Source organism: Chlamydotis macqueenii, chromosome 3, assembly GCF_036417535.1.
Source record: "Chlamydotis macqueenii isolate bChlMac1 chromosome 3, bChlMac1.mat, whole genome shotgun sequence".
Classification (NCBI taxonomy): domain Eukaryota; kingdom Metazoa; phylum Chordata; class Aves; order Otidiformes; family Otididae; genus Chlamydotis; species Chlamydotis macqueenii.
In genome coordinates, this window is record NC_141558.1 from 22,101,727 (window position 1) to 22,122,515 (window position 20,789).

General features: G+C 39.5%; 1 protein-coding gene across 2 annotated transcripts in view; it reads left to right on the forward strand.

Moving 5' to 3' along the window:
* Positions 1-4,963: 4,963 nt before the first annotated feature.
* DLGAP2 (DLG associated protein 2) overlaps positions 4,964-20,789 on the forward strand; it is a 347,646-nt gene continuing 331,820 nt past the window's right edge. For both annotated transcript variants that reach the window (XM_086743976.1, XM_086743979.1), the window contains exon 1: positions 4,964-5,083. The gene's annotated coding sequence lies outside the window, so the exon portion shown is untranslated. The remainder of the gene's footprint in view (positions 5,084-20,789) is intronic.

The following is a 20,789-nucleotide window of genomic DNA, read 5'->3' on the forward strand; positions in this document are numbered from 1 at the left end:
AAAGGCAGAATGACATCAGATAGAACTTTTAATCCATTTCTGCCAATCTCCCAAACAGTGGTGATTTATTTAGGAGGGTCACTAGATGCAAACCATGGTCATCCCTTTTCAATCAACAATTCAGCTAACCAGGCCTTGAAAAACAAAGCAAAGTCTCCTTTAAAAAATTTAAACATTTCTGCTCTTAATTATTTTAATATTGATGTGGAAATGAAAATTATGTGTTTTCCCAACAGAGCATGTCACTTTTTATTTTGTAGATTTTTTTTACACCTGTATTCCTAATGGAGTGTGAAATTAAAATGAGCATTCATGTTTTCTTCGGGATACCAGCATTGCAGCTGGTGGTATGGAAATGAGCTTATGAACAGGGCTTTTTCTTGATTGTTTTAACCATTAAGTAATAATTTATTGTGACTATTATTCATAAGAATTTATTTAGGTGTGATATTGGCAATAGATATTTCTAGCTTTTTGTTGGGTAATAGGATTTTGACAAGTAATTAAAAATTGCAGATTATTCTTCATCATCATTATTCTATTATGACAAATTACATTTGGCCTTATGAGGCTGAAATCCCCCTTTGGAGTTTTCTGTGGTGTTGTTGAAAAGCAGTAGTGATGAATCTCGGAGGGATTTAAGGAGGAATCTTTGCTTAAGTACAGCAATGTGACGCATCTTATAGAAATGTCTGTGCAATGTGTCCTATCAGTTAGATTCAGCTCCTCAAGAGATTTTAGATCCAGGTAGATCTGGCTAAAAGAAGGAGGATGCACTTTTTAGCCCTTAGCATTTTTGATCCTGGCTGGACTAAAGATAGACTAAAATTTCCTTGTCCAAGACTCTTGCTTAATTTTCCTGTTTATTTGCTGTAGAAACAAGTGGAGGTGCAAGTGCTTAGAAGGCTTTTCGTTGTCTTAGTGGGCATGTTCCTTGTTAATCGACACACAAAAGGGGATGACCCGAGTAACACAATTAAAGGAAGCATCACACAATGTGCAGTAACTGCTTTCCTACTCTGTTTCTGGAAAAGGATGACATGTAAGAAGTCACTCTTTTATTTCTACTGATTGCTGGTTGTTTGCAGTTTAAAATGAAAGCATTGCCATTTTATTTTAGTATAATTTTTCATTGTTTTTTTTTTGTTTTCTCACTAATTCATATCAGTTACAGTGACACTTACTGGAGATGGCATGGTTTCTTGCCACTCAAATCAGCAGATAAGCTCATTTAGCTGAAGCAGTTCCTTCCATCTCTACTTTAAATACACTGTCTACTAAAATATCAGTAGATGTTTTAGAAGGTACCATCTTTCTGTCTCCTACTTTTCAGAATGGAGTTTCAATAATCCACTAATGTTTTATGACTTAGGTTTAAATTCTAATTAGTGGGAAGTCTAGACATTTTAAAGAAGATCCAATCTGCTTATTCTCTGCCCAGGAATGTGCAGATTTATAGACTGGCCCTAATGCCTAGAGAGATTTAATTTTCAACTATGCTAGAAAGAATAAGCCAAATAAAAGGTGGACCAGTAGGAATTTCAAAGATGGTCTAAGGGACGCTTAGACTTATTTGTTAGAATTGTAGAATTATAAAATCATAGAATGATTTGAATTGGAAGGAACCTTAATGATCATGTAGTTCCAAACCCCCTTCCATGGGCAGGGACACCTTCCACTAGATTGGGTCGCTCAAAGCCACATCCAACCTGGCCTTGAACACTTCCAGGGATGGGGCGTCTGCCACCTCTCTGGGCAACCTGTTCCAGTGCCTCACCACCTTCACATGAAATAATTTCTTCCTTATGTCTAATCTACACCTACCCTCTTCCAGTTTAAAGCCATTACCCCTTGTTCTGTCACTAAGTGCCCTTGTTTTCTTGTAGGCCCCCTTTAGGTACTGGAAGGCTGCTATAAGGTCTCCCCAGAGCCTTTTCTTCTCCAGGCTGAACAGGCCCAGCTCTCTCAGCTTGGAGAGGTGCTCCAGGATAGGATATCAGGTTTTTCTTTTATGATCCCAAGTTTAAAGCAAAGATATTAAGAGGCATAGAATATTCTTTTGTGTAGTCTGTAGTTTTGTCAGATGTCCACTGTTTGCTTGCTTAACATCAGATACTGTAGCCTATGACAGTCTCCCCTGGACCGAATACAACACGTTTCCTTTCACTGGAGTGACTTGTCCTTTCAGGATAATCCTTCAGGCAGTTTCTGAGACAGTGATATATTTGGGCTATTTTCTCCCTACACAGATGAGAACCATTTGGGAATGATGGTCCATTCTCTTTAGCACAATCTCTTGTAAAGCCTAGGGGCCTTTAAACAAAGACCATAATCATCAGGACATCTTCCATTGGGCCATGTTTAACATCTTCCTCTGCATGGGAAAGTTGTGCTCTAAACTCATCACTGTGTGCTTGGTAAGCTCAAAACTAGGTTAGGAAAGAGTGGTGACATCCTTTGGCTCAGATGCTGAAAAAGACATTGTTTTAAGAAAATACACGCTTTCCTACTACATCCTGGAACAGCCTTAAAAGTCTTTGTACATTACCAAGAAAATCTGATATTTGGTGTTTCCCAAGGCAGGACTAAATTTGATGGAGCAGTGATTAATATTATTTTTAAGCTATTTTCTTCCTTTTTTTCCCCCCTCATTTCCATTTTATCATCTTTTATCTAGCCAAGAGAGAAACTTCTGGACTATCAATCTCAGTTGCTCTCACACATGCTTCGACTTTCTAACTGTTTCTTGTGTTATCTTTATCTTTTGTCATGGAAACACGTGGAAAATATTTATCCATCTGGACACACAGAGTGTATGCTGTTCTACTTCCACCCAGTACTGAAATGAAGGGGTTATGTTCCTCAAAGTCAAAGCTGCACTTATGTCTTTGCCTAGATGACATATCTAGGGAGATCGGCCCATGTAACATTGAAGATCAGCACAGGAGGGAGTGAGGAAGAATTAAAGCACGTGCTCATGTGTAAATGGCTATTCAGTGCTCCGAAATAATTTTTTGCCGTTGTTTTCAATCTCTGAGGAAGGTGTTATTCTCTTTAGGGTGCTTTTAGAAAACCCATTGACTTTTCTGCTTTGCCAGCATGCCTACATCTTGAAGCCATGGATACTGTGCTCAGATTTTGCATCTCGACCTGACATGAATCACTCTGGTAGCAGTAAACTCTGAAAGAGTTGCTTTTATTATTAACATTTGCACTGCTTGCCTTTGAGACCCTCCTTATGTGTAATACAGAAATTTAGTAAAGGGTGGTCCCTACCCCAAAGATACTCTGAAGTAAACACAAGGTGTAACAAGGAGGGGCTGGTTGCCATCTTCATCTGCCATAGAGGGGCTGGATTTTGAGAAGTGGACTCTGCTGTGATGGATCTATGTCAATGGAAATGCATATAAAGTCCTCAGGTTTTGTGCTTTTAAGCTTTTAAGTTTTCTACCCTGGAGCTCCAGCTTGACTGGCGTTCTGGTGAGCATTGTCCAAACACTGATGGGGATGGACCCTAATGTTGTGCCTTTCTGTCTGTGTATTAAGAAGTTGTTTAGATGCAGCTCAGTTTGTTCAAAGCAGGACTGCGTATATGAAGATTAGCGGAGATCCTCTTGAAAAATGCCCTCAGGTCATTTTTTGAAACTAGGGACCTTCTTTTGAAGTTCTTACCAGCTTCTGCCAGGAAAAATCGTAAATACAAAGTTCTTAAGCAGTTTGCTTTAGCCACTAGGCACAACCGAGACCCTTGGGGAAAGGGTGGGGAAGCAAGCGAACCCTGTATCACCTTTAACTCTCCCCAGATCTCTATGTCTTAAAGCAGGCAGATGGAAACTAATTTCAGCTAGCTGAGTATCGTGACGTTTCCCAAATATGTATATTTAATGGTATGTTTTTTCTTAAGAAAACACTGATCTGAGAAATGAAATCCATGCAGCTAGAGCGTGTAGCAAACCAGTCTAGCAGACTGAATTTCAAACAGTCTAAGGATATTTTGTTACAGAGTTCATATTCCAAGCTACTGTGACAAGCAGTTGCTAATTCTAAAAATATTCGGTAAAATTGGGCTAATTTGTGCATCACTGAAGCACTGGTCCTTTTTGCTGTCAATGTATATTTGGCATTTGCACGGAAAGAGGATATCCAGTCTTTATTATTTGTTAAAAAGAAACTGACAGCTGCACTTTTTAGCTGAGTGTGATTTTGTTCATATCTACCTGTATCCTCATGAGTGCAGAAGGCATTTGAAAAGCTGCCACTGCTATATGGTTATGTTTTATTTGCCTTTACTACCTGCCTAGGATTTTTTTTTCTTTCCAGTTTAAGGTCATTTTGTTTTTTTGTTTTTTTATTTTTTTTTAAATGAACTCCACTAGACAGGTTTAATGCTTCTCCTCATTTTCAGCCTTTTAAATGATTATGCAGGATTCATGATATCACATCAGCAGAAGCTGCTGTAGATTGATGGGACCCCATCAGCCACCCTGCCCACTCAATATTATAAAGATTTTTGTCGTCAGTGGTCATGACGTTTGGTAGGAAGTTGCCCATTTATGGATACTAGAGCAAATGATATCATCACAATAGGTGGCTCCTGTCTAAATAGGATCATTTGTGAAATGAGATTACAGGCATTTATCTGGGAAACAGGAGACAGAGGCACCTGCTTTATGTAATTGATATCTTGGGGAATTATTGTGTACAATAATCAAGAAAAATCTTCCTTTCTAATTCTATTATGTGGGAAAAAAACCCCTCTTTTTTCTGCCTGCATAAAACAAACCCCACTTCCACATGGAATAAGCTCCAGACCATGTTTTCTATTATGCTTGAATATATGGGACATGCATTGCAATCCTATGCTTGCCACACTGCTGCAGTATACTTGTTTTGCAGAGCTCTGTAGCAGGCTAGTCAAAGCTGTGACTAACCAGACCCTTGGATACATACTCTAATCTCTGGCCTTTATTTTTACAATGAATTTGATTTGTTCATTGATTGTATATTTTTTCTGATTTGTGAGAAGCTTCATGCTCTGTGTTTGGATGCTGACTGCAATACAGCAATAGTCTTCTTTGATACGGTAAGTCAAAGATGACTCATTTCTTACTCTTGTGCGTTCAATTTATACTTTCTACAACACCATCTCATTAGGTAGAAAATTATGTGTTAATTAACATTGAAGTAGTTAATTTTCAACAGATGCTCGTCCCTTCCCTTCCCCCAGTACTTTGCACCATGATTTTTCCTCCTCATGAAAGCAATAGGTTTGAACTGTCTTTAAGTAAAATGCTTTTGCTCTGTTATTTTTAATAATATTGTCAACATTTTTTCCTATTCTTTAATTCCAACAATAAAGAACAAAATAGATCACACACACAGATTTGGAACTTAACATGCGATGCTAGAATACGTTAAGTTCAGTTCAGTATTAACCTTTGTTACAGCGAACACAATTGGAAAGGCAAGAAGCTTTTCGGGGTTTATACTTCTGATAAAGTAGAAGGGTTTCAGTTTTCCTGTGAGTGCTAATACAGTCAGGTACATCCAGTTACAAGAGCCTTTATTTTATGTGAAAGCAGTGGAAAGAAAATGCCTTACAAAAAGCCAGTTTTCTTTGTAATGCAGCGTGCAGAAGAAGATTCGGTAGTACCCCTTATCAAGTGCACCACATGAGATAAGAGCAAAAAACCCACATATTTGCTGCACAGGGATAGGAGCCTTTACATTATAGAAATGTTGCTAACAAAAATCTATCAGACAGAAATATTCTTTAAAGAGCTTTAAAAAAGTGCTGTGATCACACACGTAGTATGCACTCTTTTGGATAGCTAACACTAATTGTACAGCAAGGGTTAACATTTGATATTTTTTAGAGAAACCTACCTTTAAGCAGAGGTCTGGAGGATCACTGGGTTACTGGGTCTCCTTTAGCAAGATTCATTCAATCCTAGTTTTAGAATTGGCAACTTTGCAGCAAGGGAACAGTGTTCAGATGGCTTGAAATATTTGGATATGGGCAGTGTTCTCTCTTTGTATCTTTTTTCCCTCCCATGTCTTAAACTTTTTCACGGTAGCGCTTTGGGGTTTTTTCCCCCATGAGTATTAGCCCTTCTAGTTTTGGATATGCCTATCAAAAAAGTAAATAAATTTGTATTTGTCAGTGTAGGTTTCTGATGTTCAAGTAAAATAGCTTGCTCTTTAAAAGTATATCCAGGAACAAAGCCAAAAAGGAAAAAAGTGAGGTCTGTATGAAATAAGAACAAAGGTACAGGCTGGCTGTCATCAGTTCACAAGTTGCAATTACTGTTGCTTTTTCACTTCTGTGGAGAAGTTTGAAGGTTAGATTTCTGTAGTACCAATGTGATTATTGTACAGGCGTACATTAATATCACCTCTTGCATTTGCTCATAATTAGTTCATGGATCCATATCTGTCATGTTTCCCTGTCATTCGAGACAGTCTACATCCTTTTTATTTAGCAACAAGTGATCAACAAGATCGTGTAGTGCCCAGTGCAGTACATTTTAAAATGTATCTTCTGAAATGTGAAAATAATTAAACAGTATTTACTAAGTGTTTAAAATCTGTGTGTTTAGCAAAGTTGGTGACTTCTGGCGTACCTTTTTGAATGAAACATGCTATTTTAAAATGCTAGAAGGCAGGTGAAGGTACTTCAGTAGATGAGCATATTAAACAGCAGCACTCTGCCTGACATTATCCTCTGCTTTTGCAAAAAAACCCACATAATAAAGGCTATTTTGTTGTAATAATTGCATAATTAGATCTGCTTTATATATTTCATGGAAGTTATTTTACTGTAAATGCCTCTCAAAGTGATCTAGAAAAATGAAGACATTTCCACAGATTTCATTTATGCATGCTAAGCAAAAGCTGAGGAGAAGTGACATACACTGAATGTGGAGGCCAAATTACAGGCTCTGTAATTCAGGCATACAACTGTTATGTAGCTCAGATGATCGAATTTCAAATATCAAGCAGTTTGCATGGTGCATCTTTTAGAGAATAAACATAAAGAAATGATTGTGTAGTCACTACTTTTTGTAGTCCTACTATTTTTAAATTTTATTTTTAAAAAAGCATTAATCATTTTCCACCAGTTTTGCATCTCTTCTATAATTTCCTACTAAAGGAAAGCAGATTTGGCAGTAGCTTTTCAAAAATAATAAAATAATTTAAAATTAATAGGAAAGATAATCGTCATCATTGGAGTAATGGGCATACTGAAGGGTATATAAATAAAAGCATTCCATCCATTATGTTTAAAACAGTATATACAGTTCTTAAGTGAATTTAACAAATATTGAGAAGGAGGAATGACCATAGCATAGAGCATACAATGTTCCACTTTTGCTTTATGTAATAAGTTTCTAAATTGTACATCCAGGAGTCATACAACTTGGTAACATAGATTATGTCATATTAGTTGTGCTCCATAAATTTTCCTTATTATTTGTTGCAGTCTCTTATTGCCAATATGTTAGAAATCTCAGCCATATTTTTCTGAAAACTTTTTTATCTACATGCTTGGAATTTTTGTTCTTAGATACTTAATTTTACACTCTTAGCTTTGTCATTGTGATAAGTGTAGATAGTTAATAATTTGGTTCTATTTTGGGGGAGGAAGGCTTGAATTTGAGCTGGAGCACATCAGGGGAAATCACGAATAACTGGACTTCCGTACATTCAAGTTTCACAAGTGTACTACAAATGAGACCAGATAGATGTCTCTGATGTGAATATAAAGGGAGTTAAGTGTGCACACAAAGGAGAGAATATGGGATCCACGTTTCCGTGTTTCCTAGTTGCTATGAAAAATAAAATCCTATTAAGTTATTCTAGAGTAGTAAGGAAAATTAGCCTGCTTTTTACACTCATTTTAAAAGACAGTTTTGTTCACTGATACGAGTTTCGTATAGCGCAAGGTCTGTGAATGCCAGCTTCATTTTCTTTGAATACCATAGGCAAGACATTTTTTCTTTTTATATATACTTAAGAAATCCTGCCCAAGGTCAGTGCAAAGGGCTGGAGTATGTACGAAACCACACAGCCTTGACTGGAGACCCCATGGCTAAATCAAATTGAATTGCTTTTAGTTTCTCATTGTGTAATATAAAATATTCATACCTGCAACAATTAAAGATTTGCATGGATTGGTGCAATACAAATTGTATCTGTCATGTAATTTAATTATCTTTGACAGATGCACTTGCAAAGTTGATATTAAAGCCTGAAAATCATACAGGACAATGTGAATGCCAGCAAAGCATTCAGAAAGCAGCAAAGTAGTTCTGCTTAGCAAGCTATTAATTCCTCTTAGCAGTACATTACCAAGGTACAAATAGGGTAACAAGTCTGTTACTGTCAGACAACGCACACAGTAGAGCATTTAGTGATATATAGAGAAAATCACATAGTAGTTAATAGATTTCTTTTACTGAAGGAAAATGAAACTGCGTCAGAGTCACCATTAGCATCTTAAGAGAAACAGCGTGCAATTAATAAATGTTACTGCAGCATTTGTGGTAGCAATTATTGCTTCCAGTATCAAAGTAAAAGATTTAAAGGTGCTCATTGCCCGTGAAAAGAAAGTGAGAAAGAGATTGAAAGCAGAAAATCACTTAAGGATCATGCATTTCCATGCAATTTCTGAGAAATACATTCTTTGTTATTAGGGTCAAGTTTTAGCTGATCTGTATAGTAATGTGTCGTGAAAACAGTCATGTGTTGTCTGTCCTCCCAGTCCTTACCACTCTATCTGATAGTCTCTTGATGCAAGAGCAACAACCTCTTTTATAAATTTTAGTTCATTTTCTAGGTGACCTACCCGTCACCAAATCCTTGGTATCTAGGGCTTGAACACGCTTCTGCTGAAGCTGATGGCAAAACACTTACTGGCTTAACTGGGATCATGATAAGGGCAACCCACTGTTTAATAATACAGGCCAGAAGATATCAGGCTGCTGTTTCACTTGTCAGATCCAGGTACTGTTCCTGTGGGCAGTTTGTGAAGAGGAAGAGCTCCTCCAGACCTTGTGTGCTTCACTCGCGGAGAGAGAAGGGGCAAGGGCAGGCCAGGCACGTCGCGATAAATATTCCTGTTACAGAGCAGAGGATGGCATAGCTGGTGAGTGCGTGGCGTAGGGGAGCCAGCATACAGCCTCCTCAGGCTGCGCAGCCGAGGAGCAACATGCCTGTGTGTAGCACCGTGCCCCTGCTGCCAGGATGCTGGTGGAATCCTGCACTTTGAATGCAGAGGATCAAAAAGGGAAACAGGAGTTGGTGATCAGATGTTAATTCAGCACACAGCCACCGTGACTCCCTTGCTGTGCCGTCTCCTCTACGTGATGACAAGGAAACTCAAACGGAGGTAGTTCATCTCCTAGAGAAATTTTGCTGCAGGGCTGGAGGGGGCAGTGAGCTCGGCACTGCTTTGAGGAGTGGGCCTGATGCAGGTGTTCTTGGTTTTGAGGGAATCAGGCTTTTCCTGAGAGATACTTGTTCTTAGAAAGCCCTTCTTTCTGCTGGCTCTCTCCTTTTAGAGATGAGCCCTGGGTTAAACACCCCCAAGCCTCACACCCGTCGCCATTCACATCACCTGCATGGCTAGGGGAGGAGACACGTAATTCAGGGCCTATTCTATACATTTCTCCAGAGATTTGTTTTTTATCTCAGTTTTCTTCATGAGTTTTTGGTGCTATAAATTCTATCAATATCTCTTTAAGTGGAGCATTGTCATTGCGACAATCATTCTCGCATCTGATTTATTTTCCTTTTCCCCCACCAACTGCTGGTAGAAGTAATAGGCAAGAACTAAAAGAAATTAAAGGCATATTTTGTCTGTTCACACGGTGTGTTTGACAGCATTTTGTATCTATTCAACCTCTCTGTTTCCTCAGTGCAATCATTTGGCTTCTTCCCATTTGTGCAGCCTTAGTAGCAGCTGAAAGGGGAAAACATCTTAAACCAAGAGGAATAATACTGTAATGTCATAAAGACTGGTAGGCTAAGTAGCTGAATCTCATAAGGACTCTCGACTTTATTGATTGTATGGAGTCAATGGTATTTTTCTTATAAGTATGCAGTCTCTATATATGGTTATAGACTTAGTAAAAGCTTAAATTATACCTTACAATTAGACAATTAATTTGTGCTATTGCTCTGAACTGCCTTCCAAGCATTTATCCCCCCCCATGTTTTAACTGAAGTTGTGGCACCATTTCGTTACTCCTTCGGCAGATCCATCTGAAGAGGTTCGCATCCTGCCCACTGACACTTCTTTCCTACTCCCTGCCCGAAGTGCACCCGGTTGTGCTGACTTGGCTCTTTCTGTGGCCATGCTCCAAACCACAGCATTCACGAGACTGCCTTTTTCAGAAACACGCAGAGACAAGCTAACCAGGCCTTGGGTTTTTTATTCTTTTCTTTTTTTTTTTTTGTGCTCATGCATATTCTGTTTTCTTTGAAGGCAGTGTTTCACAGTTCCGTTTTAAAGCACACCGGATGACTTGATGAGCACGACTTGGGGCTTTTGAGGTTGAAATAGGCAAAGATCTGGAAGTAGCAGCGTGACTAACTTTCAGTAAGAGCAGCTCCACATCCAAATAAATATTAACAAGCTTGATAAGTTAACCTGAACTGAATGTCAGATTCCTAAAATAAATCAAATTATTAACAAATTATAACCTCCTGTGAAAGGAGAACTATCTGCAAGATTTTTGCAACTAATTTTGATACAGTGTTTCTCTTCAATCCTACTGCAGAGCAGGATGGCTCCATTATTATGGTGTAATTTCCAGCACCTATAAAGCAAATGAAGGATGAGGACTTAACAGAACTAAACGCTGTCTGAGTAAGACCTTATTTTTATAGCAGGAAGCGAAGGTGAACCCCTGTCCTTAGCATTCCCATTGCAGCTGTCAAAATGGCTTCAGCAGGGTGCTGAAACAGGTAAAACCCAAATTTGAGATGGTGAGCTAACAATACCAGCAAACCTACTTCGATTTTTTTTTTTTTTTTTTGTTATGTAATGTGTGGTAGAGAAGTTGGATGGCATAGAACACTGTTCAGCAAAAGTATGTAGTCACATTGTACGGTGTTCTGGGTGTTCTTCAGGTTCCTGCACAGGCTTCACAGGAAGGCAGTTCCATGGCCATGCTCTAAAATCCTATAGATTTTGGTGCAGTTCAGACCTTAATGGAGCCTCATGGAAGACAATCTGCATACTTCTTACTATACTCGTGTCAATATTAGCGTTATGCCTTTTAATGCAACGTCGCCTTACAAAGAAAGCAGTAGCAGTAACCGTCTGGGTACACTACCGATGAAAACGAGTATGAGCTTCCACTTGGTTTTAGTGGGCTCTGGGATACAGCCCTGTGGGAACAGGAAACGCTTTCTAACATGGGAAACTCCCTTTCCCGGGACTGTGCACGTCGTCTCAGCCTTTTGTGTTTGGTCTCCCTTGAAACTAGTTGTAGTACAACTTTGATGGATCCCTCACGTGCCTGTTGCGTGGTGAGTGCCTGCTTCTTATCATTCTCAGAATTCCCAGATAGGACAAAGCTGTCTAGACACTAATGGCTTTGTATGAAACCCCTCAGCATTTCATCTGAGCGCAGGGGTTTACAGATACGTCTGTGCTTCAGTAAGCAAGAACAGATACGTATTTATTATAATGTAATCTTGAGATTCACTTCTGATTTCTCTTGTTCTCCTAGGATCTCATGTCTCTGTACCTGGTTTCATACAGGAATGCTGTTATGTGTGAGCAGAGGCAGACACTTGTTCGTATGCATGCACGCACTTTCAGTTAGAGAGGCGGAAAGAGCAGTGTATGCCTTCTGCAAGATACTGCCCTATAGCATGGGCCACAGAAGCCAGGGAGGATGCTAAAAACTGCCTCGTGCCTTCCCTCACTGAGCTCATTGCCCTTCTCCGTGGCTGCACACACAGATAAGCCCTTTCAGTACCCATTTACATTTTAAATAACCAAATCAGTAAAAGGTGGATTTTGGACAAATAATTATTGTATAATGATGGGTTTCTGGAGTGAATAAGACTGTTGATAAGTACATTTAAATTTTCCACTCTTAATTTATACATGAATAATTAACAATCCCCCCTAAACCCTTACACGGGGCTGAAATTTAACCAGCTCACTGTTTCATGCAGTGACACTGCTTATTCTGATCTTCCCAAGCCTGTGGGACCAATACGTGATTTTTCAGAGATGTAGCAAAACAGTCGTACTTGCTTTTTAGCAGATGAATCCCTCTGATTCAGATACTTTTATTTCACTTACATGCTCATGCCATGAACAGCAGATAATAGAATGATAAATTACTACTTGGATATTTGCGGAAAAAAATCTGGAACATAGAAATTATTCCCAATGAAAAAAAGAGCGGGATAAGTTTGTCAGGCACTGTGGTGGAGGGTGGAGAGGTGACTGTGCTGAAAACATTTTTGGTTGTTAACAAGTCATGCAGTTTCTTTGCAAGTCATTCCTCTGTAAAGTAGGGATGATAATACTTTACCAGGTAGCAGAAGGCTGTCTTCTTTCAGATAAAAGTGCAGGAGTTGCCCACTTGTTATATTTGGGAAGCACTACTGACATAAGCTGATAGAAATTACATCTGATGGTGTCCATAAATATTCCTGTCTATGCTGAGGAAGGGGAAATTATCCTCACAGAAGGGCAGTTGCTGGGACTCTGAAGAAGTCCAGTGAGAGAGACTCTCCATGCAAAAATAAGGGAAGGCGCCTAGGGAACCTGGCCACTAATGCACTCACTTTCAGATCTCTTCAAGACTTAATAAAGAATGCAGACTTGCATTAGCTTCCAAAAATTAAGATTTTGAATTTTAAAATATATAGAAGATACTGCCACTGGTGAGATTTGGTTTAAGACTATCGTAAAGGAGTACTGGGAAGTGCAACTCTTGAATAATTCTACACTTACTTACTTGTATTTTAGTTTTGAAGCTTTGGGAAAACCAGCTAGCCTGAAAGGTGTCATTTGTGCCCTACCGCATTGTGCATGAGAATGAAAGAGGAGAAATCACATCCACAAGTAGCACAAAGACCTGGGAATCAACTCAGATATTTAAAATTGTATTTCAAAGGAGTATTGCTATAATGTTAATTTAATGGCACAATTTCTATTTTACTGATTTCAATTCCAAATTCTATTAGCAGTTAGATATTGAGAGATCAACCATTATACTTTTTTTTTTCTTTAGCACTGCCAGTTTTTTGAATACAATATGAACATTTTCCCCCTGTCCTCCAAGGGTGAGGTAATATATTTTTTGCTTTCTAGAATTTTCGCTCATGTTAAGTGGTCATAACAAGTGAGTTTAACTGACTATCCTCAGATGAATTACTTTGAAAATAAAAGAGGCTGCACTTGAATTTCCAGGTAGCGTACCATTAAGAATCCAGTTTTGGATAGTCAGTCAGTTATGAAAAGATGAAATTTCCAAGCAATTGCAGGCTGGGGGACTGCATAGCTCCTGGTCACACATACATGTATGGCACCTGCGCCCCTGCTCCAAGGGAATTCAGACAAAGCTGATGTGCTTGAAATTTTTTCAGAGATGTTGAAATCTGTAAACAGATCAAAACGGTACTGGATATTGAATAATAGAGATTCTTCCACACAAAACATTTTAAATTAATGTTTTTATGCTTAAATTTAAGTGGTCTTATTCATGCAGCTGTGATGTGTCATGAACAGAAAAATAACAATTGAGAACACGATTTCTAGATACTGTTTCCAACACAGAAGGGGACACTGTGATTACCGTGCTAGCAGCTGTTCTCTTCAAATGAAGGACGCTCTTACGGAGAAGTTGTATAGCATCGGAGAGGAATAAAATAAAAATGTGTAAAGGGAGGAAGTAGGGATCTACCAAACCTTCCTTAAACCTACGAAATCAATAGATCCAGACATCTGACTGAGTATTCTATAGACTGGTTTCAAAATTATGTTTGTGTGATTTTCATTTCCTTTGTAGCAAAAATGTATAGATCCCTGGGGTAATTACTAGTAGGCAAAATCTGATGCAAGAGTGCCCTGATGCCCATCCAGACATAAACATGGTTCTTTCTGCTCAACACATTGCTGCCTAATGCTACAGCCTTGGCCTTTACTGGCTTGTGTAACGTGTCTCTTAAAAATCATATTCATGGGATTAGGGGGTAAACTAAGAAGCCAGGAGAATCTGTTAGCTGTTCTTCATACTTTCAAAACCAGGTCAGACATAATATGAATGAGAATGCTCATGGAAAGTTCTAAAATACATTCTCTAAAACTCACTTGGTTTTCCTCACACATTTTATGCATCAAAAGGGACATGGACAAATCAGAATTGTAACAATCCTGCATCAGCTGGAGACTTTTTCTGGAGATTTATTTTATGGCTTTTTTTTTCTCTCTGTTAAAACAAGAATGAAACAAAAAGTGGTGTTGCACTAGTAATGGCAACATTAAATGAGAAAAGAGCTTAGTATATTGCAAGAATAAAAGATATGGGACAGATGTATTGTGGTAATAAGATATGAGTAGCATATGCTGTTGAGGCAGGAAGAAAAAAGTAACCTCTTTGCCCAAGAAGTAAACATAAATCTGAATTGAGAGCTGAAAGATCCTTATTTTCAGGAAGATGACATTGATTCATGTAGATTAATAAGAACATGTTTATATAGCATCTTCTTGGAGAACCTGAGATCTGGTTTGGAGGAGAGGTTAGTGATTTAGCATTTATATGAAGCAGATAATCTTTTGAATCGCTAAGACATTAGTTTAAATTATTCCAAGTTTATGTCGCTGTAACTAAGGCTTAGTCTGGAGAGTCAATTTGATTTCCCTATGTGTTAACTTGGACTAGATTCCTTATTCACATGAAAAGGCCCATTCCCCATCTACTCTGCTCATGGTGTTGTTCTTTTGCTTGCCACTGATGTGCTACCCAAATTAGCTGTCTAGGCAGAATGTTGGAATCTGTTTCCCTATGCTGCTATCAAAAGCTTACTAGATAACTTCGAGCAGGGGAAGGCTTTCACTGTTTTCAGTCTGCAGAACAAGGAGCAGTATATTTTCCACTGAGGTATTTAATAATTTTATGAAATACTGTTCTTATAAAAGACAGATGAATATTCATCTGTTAACCTCTTCTGTAATTCTTCGCTATAATTACAAACCTCTACGATTGTGATGCATTTTTTGTATTGATGACTTAAAGCAGTGCTTTTTATTTAAATTAACAAAATATCTGATGTGATACTGTACTTAGAATCATAGAATCATAGAAAGGTTTGGGTTGGAAGGGACCTTCAAAGGTCAGCTAGTCCAACCCCCCTGCAAGGAGCAGGGACATCTCCAACTGGATCAGGTTGCTCAGAGCCCCGTCCAACCTGTCTGTGAATGTTTCCAGGGATGGAGCATCCACCACCACGGATTCTCTTAGTTTTGAGAGCAACGTATATTTCTAATTTCAGTGCTTGTGGTGGGTTGACCTTGGCAGCTGCCAGATACCTACCCAGCTGCTCTCTCACTCCCCCTCCTCAGCAGAACGGGGTAGAAAATAAGGTGAAGAAGCTTGTGGGGCGAGATAAAGACAAGGCGTTCACTTACCAGTTGCCATCAGGAGCAAAACAGACTCAATTTGGGGAAAATTAATTTATTGCCAATTAAAAATAGATTTGGATAGCGAGAAAAAAAAAGACAAATTAAAACAACACCTTCCCCCGGCCGCCTCCTTCTTTCCAGGCTCAACTTCACTCCTTCATACCCGACTCCTTTGCCTCCCCCAGCCCAGGTGGTGAGGGGGGATGGAAAATGGGGGTTATGGTCAGTCCACGACGTCTCCTCTCTGCAACTCCTTCCTCCTCACATTTCCCCCCTGCCTGTGTGGGTCCTTCCATAGGCTACGGTCCTTCAGGATGAACTTGTGTGGGATCTGGACAGGCTGCAGTGTGGGTATCTGCTCCACCATGGTCCTCCCCAACGGCTGCAGGGGAATCTCTGTTCCGGAGCCTGGAGCATCTCTTCCCCCTCCTTCTTCTCTCACCTTGGTGCTCGCAGGGCTGTTTCTCACACTTTTTTTCTTCACTTCTTACTTTTGTGCAGCGTTTTTTGCCCTTTCTTGCATAAGCTTTCACAGAGGTGCCACCACCTTGGCTGCGGGGCTCAGGCGTGCCCTGCGCTGGGTTGCTTGGAACCAGCTGTGTCTGGCATTGGGCCGCCCTGGCCTCCCCTCACCGAGGCCGCCCTGCAGCCCCCGCTGCCGGCGCCTGGGCACCTGCATCTGGTACAGTGCTTTTTTGTTTAAAAATGTTTAAAATAAAAAGTTCTTAATATATCTGATTATCACAGTATGGAGCAGCAATTTAGAAAGCCTGAGGTAATTTGGGTGGTGTGTAGGTAATGGTGTGTAGGCAAACCAAATTGGAGATTCAGGAATGTAAGCTTTTTCCTGCAATTGCATCTTGCCTTTTTCTCAGGAGAAGGAAAGAGTGCAGGGCACACCTGGATGAAAAATGTCAAAGTTGTCCTGAATTTCTTCTGTTTAAAACCTGATCTATTTTATTCTGATGTCTTTGGAGATTTTGTTGTACTGATTTTTAAAAATGTCACAGAAAATTCCAGGTGAGGAAACCCAGATTTTAGTGAAGTATTCCAAAATGGCTATATTTTGATAAATTTCATAGTGTTTCAGTCCATAAAAATGCTCTTTAAAGTATTATGCACCTGTATTCTTTTTAGAGGAACATCCTCAAGTTTGACAGTGTGGATCAACTATTTCCAAAACATTTCAGTATGAGGAAAAATGTATTTGTAGAAGCAATAAGATTAATGACTTTTTTTTTGTCCATCTTTGATATAGTCCAGACCACAAGAGGTTGTACGACATCCAACACAGTAGAAATCAGAGCAAACGGGCATCAGGGCAGCCTGTCTGGCTCTGTGTCCTCACCTGAGCCCACAAAAAGGGGATGAGAGTCTTCCCATAGTGCCAGAGAGGGAACCAGCCCCGGTTGTTCACAGGGAATGTCTTCCAAATTGAGGAGGAATGCCTCACCGGCAGGTAGCTAGTCTGATTGCTTTCAGGGCACTGCACAGCATCTTGTCCTGCAGGAGCTTCCCTTTGGAGGCAGCACCAGGCAGCACGTCTCCCTCTTCGCAAGTGGAGGTTTGACTGTATCCTCGAATGTGAGTTGCTCCACAATGTATTGGTGTATATCATCTTCCAGACTACTTTAAGTGCGACTCGATAGCAATGCTGAGTTCCTTCCTGTACTGCAGAAGTGTATATTTAGAGAACAAATTTATTCACGTCTTCAAAGAGGTCCCACAGCAATGGCAGAACTATGCATTTGCATGTTTTTCAGATTTCTGCTAGCAATGACACCTGTGTAAGTCCAAAGAAACCTACATGCAGGCTGGTGTAGCCTACAGATACATGAGAATGAACATTATGCCTATTTAAACTATGATTTCTATGAAACCAAGCCCAAAGTCAATATCCAAGAAAACTGTATAATTCCAAAAGAAAGACACCAAGAAAGAACAGGATTGTGATATCTTGGGACTATCCTGATGACAATAATGGAGACAACACATGCAAGCGATATGGATAGTCTGAACAGTTTATATGCAGTTAAACTAGCTGAATAGACTCACACAGGACATAATTCTTCCTAGCAGGCAGATAGATAGATATGCCTTCTAAAGAAGCCATCACTATGTTATTCACAGTGATTCACTGTGCTGTGGCACTGAAATGCAAGGTGGAGACGTGAGATGTATAGCGCCTACTTTCCGTTAATGCCTTTTCTTTGTAGATGTCTTGATTTATCATTACAGTAGTCTTTTGATTATTGCTACTAACTAGGTAATCGGCGTACAAATTCTTCTAAGAAATCTCAATGATTTTGCTGCAGATTTGCCATGCAGTTTCAATGGGATTGACCACTGTTTCTTAGTGCAACTTTTTATTAGATTTTTAAAAATTCCTTTTCATCAAGCGTAGCTCCATTATTTACTACACTGAAAAGATAATAATGAGGAATACAAGGTCTGCACTATGGTGCAATGATGGCAGGAAATCAACATGTTAGGTTTGGAGAGCTGTGGTCCATGCTAAAGGAACTTCTGCCTTAAGCAAGTCAGCCTGTGGATTAGCAGCACTGATTTAGAACAAAACACTTATTTATTATTAATCTTATTCATCAGCTCTGGCTTCAGACTTGGTCAAAAGCTTCAAATTACCATAGATTGCCTTTCATTTATTTGACTTAATCGTATTCATTTAGCCAGAATGCTGCAAAAGAAGGAGAAAAATTTTAAGACAAGTAACTCCTGAAGGTAGACAAACAGCTTGTATACAGACAATTAAACTTACAAGGAGATGCACATGGTGCAGACTTACTCTTGCCAAAGTTTCAGAAGCAAGCATTTCGAGATTCTGGACAAAAATGTTGCACCATGCTGTGTCAATCTGTCTGTGGCTGAGGCTGACTGTCTCTTAGATGCATGGTTATTCTTTAATATCTGGAGCTTTACTCAGGCAGAATTACTGTGCAACATATTGTGCATCACTATGCCTTGCTCAAAGTGCTTAGGGCTAAATGCAACCACGGCAGGAAAATGAATGTGTCCCTTTTCTGCTTTATTTTATTTTAATTAAGGAAAGTAGTAAAGTTGTTTAAAGCAGCTTGCATTAAATATACAAAATGCAAAACCCCAAACAAACTCACTTAAATATGCTCACAATCAATATGGTGTATGCCAAAGTGGTAAAATAACTCAAGGAAGAATCTTGCACTATATTGTCCTGGATGGATTTAAAAGTACATTGTAAAGATGTTTATAATTACAAAATCACTCTCCTTCTAAGTAAGATGTGCTGCTTGCAAATCTTAGGAAAGCACATGAACTTGGGATTTTTATCTAATCTCACTGTGTGAGTTCCTTGAAGTTGGTCTCTTGCTGACAATATATGTACATATGTATATGTGTGTGTGTGTATGTATACAAACTGATGAGAACCTGTTGCACAGTACGGCTACCTGCCTCAGTCTTCACATGAGCACACCTCCGAAGTGAGGAAAGACCATTATTTTTATTTTAAGAATTAAACAGAGGCTCTGTAACTTCCTTCATGTCCCTTAAGAAGCCTTTGGCAAAGCATGAAATTAAACCCATTTTTCACCAGTCTCACACTACAGCCATAACCGCTGACCTGAATGATGGACACACTGCAGTAGTTGTCAGTCTTGTTATTCACAATTTTGTCCCCATATCTGATAACTGTGGTGACAAAATTCTATGACAGCCAGCATGGCCAATGTGTTTTCTCCAATAATTGTGCTAAAACTTCATACATCCAGTGCTGATTCAGACAGCCTTGGCTGCCTAGATGTCGTGGTTTAACCTCAGTCCACAACTATGCACCACACAGCCGCTTGCTCCCCCTCCCCAGCAGGACAGGGGAGAGAATCATAAGGGTAAAAGTAAGAAAACTTGTGGGTTTACATAAGAACAGTTTAATGATTGGAGTAAAATAACAACAACAGCAACAGTGCAATTGTAATGAAAACAAAATGAGAAACAAAACCCAAGAAAAACAAGTGATGCAACCACTCACCACCCGCTGATCGATGGCCAGCCAGTCCCTGAGCAGTGATCGCCACTCCCCTGGCCAACTCCCCCCATTTTATATGCTACGCATGATATCATATGATACGGGATATCCCTTTGGCCAGTTTGGGTCAGCTGTCCTGGCTGTGCCCCCTCCCGGCTTCTTGTGCACCTCCAGCCTCCTCGCTGGCAGGGCAGTGTGAGAAGCTGAGGAGTCCTTGAAGCTGAAAAATGTAAGCACTGCTCAGCAACAACTGAAACATCAGTGTGTTATCAACATTATTCTCATACTGAATCCAAAATACAGCACTTTACCAGCTACTAGGAAGAAAATTAACTCTATACCAGCAGAAAACAGGACACCACATAATGTGAATCTCTGGAAAATTTGTATCTGTGTGCATCTGCAGCAACAGAAGATCTAGCAGCGATCTTTGATCTCACCGCTCCTAGAACTGAGATTAGGAAAATTTATCTGTGGTCTCTCTGCAATATGACTACCATAGTCCTGGGACCAAACAACTTGTTAGGATCACTGATGTTTGCTACGTCAATTTATCTCTGGGGATCTCTGAACAATTTATCTCTGGGGATAGATTTGCCTCTTAGCTGAACTAGTGGGAGTGCATGGAAGGGTCTTTTCTGGTTTGTCCAGTGTGCAAGTCATCTTCATGCATGCATGTAAGCATGACACATTAAGTCATTGCTGGGAACTCAGTGTGTCTTACTAACAGCAAAATCATGCTGAAGTTCTGTCACTGCATGATGCAGATGTGTGCTTTTGATGCAATAGACCTGATATCAAAGAACACATCTATAAACTGTGATAGAACAAAGCATTTAGTCAGAGTGTTTGGATAGCCTCCGATGAAGTATTTTACTTAGTAAAACTAAGTGTCAAGCGTGCTTCACGGATAATAAAGACTTTATTGGGTAAGCTATAGCTAATTTTATCCTGAGATATGTCAACACCTTTCCATCTAATTTAATCTGGAATTGCAGTAATGTATGATCACAGCAACTGTGTATCAGGTATTGTGGTGCACTCCTCCCTTCTGAGTGTTATTTCTTAATGTCCCTTCAGTCTGACTTCTATTAATAAGTAGCACGACAGGTGAAA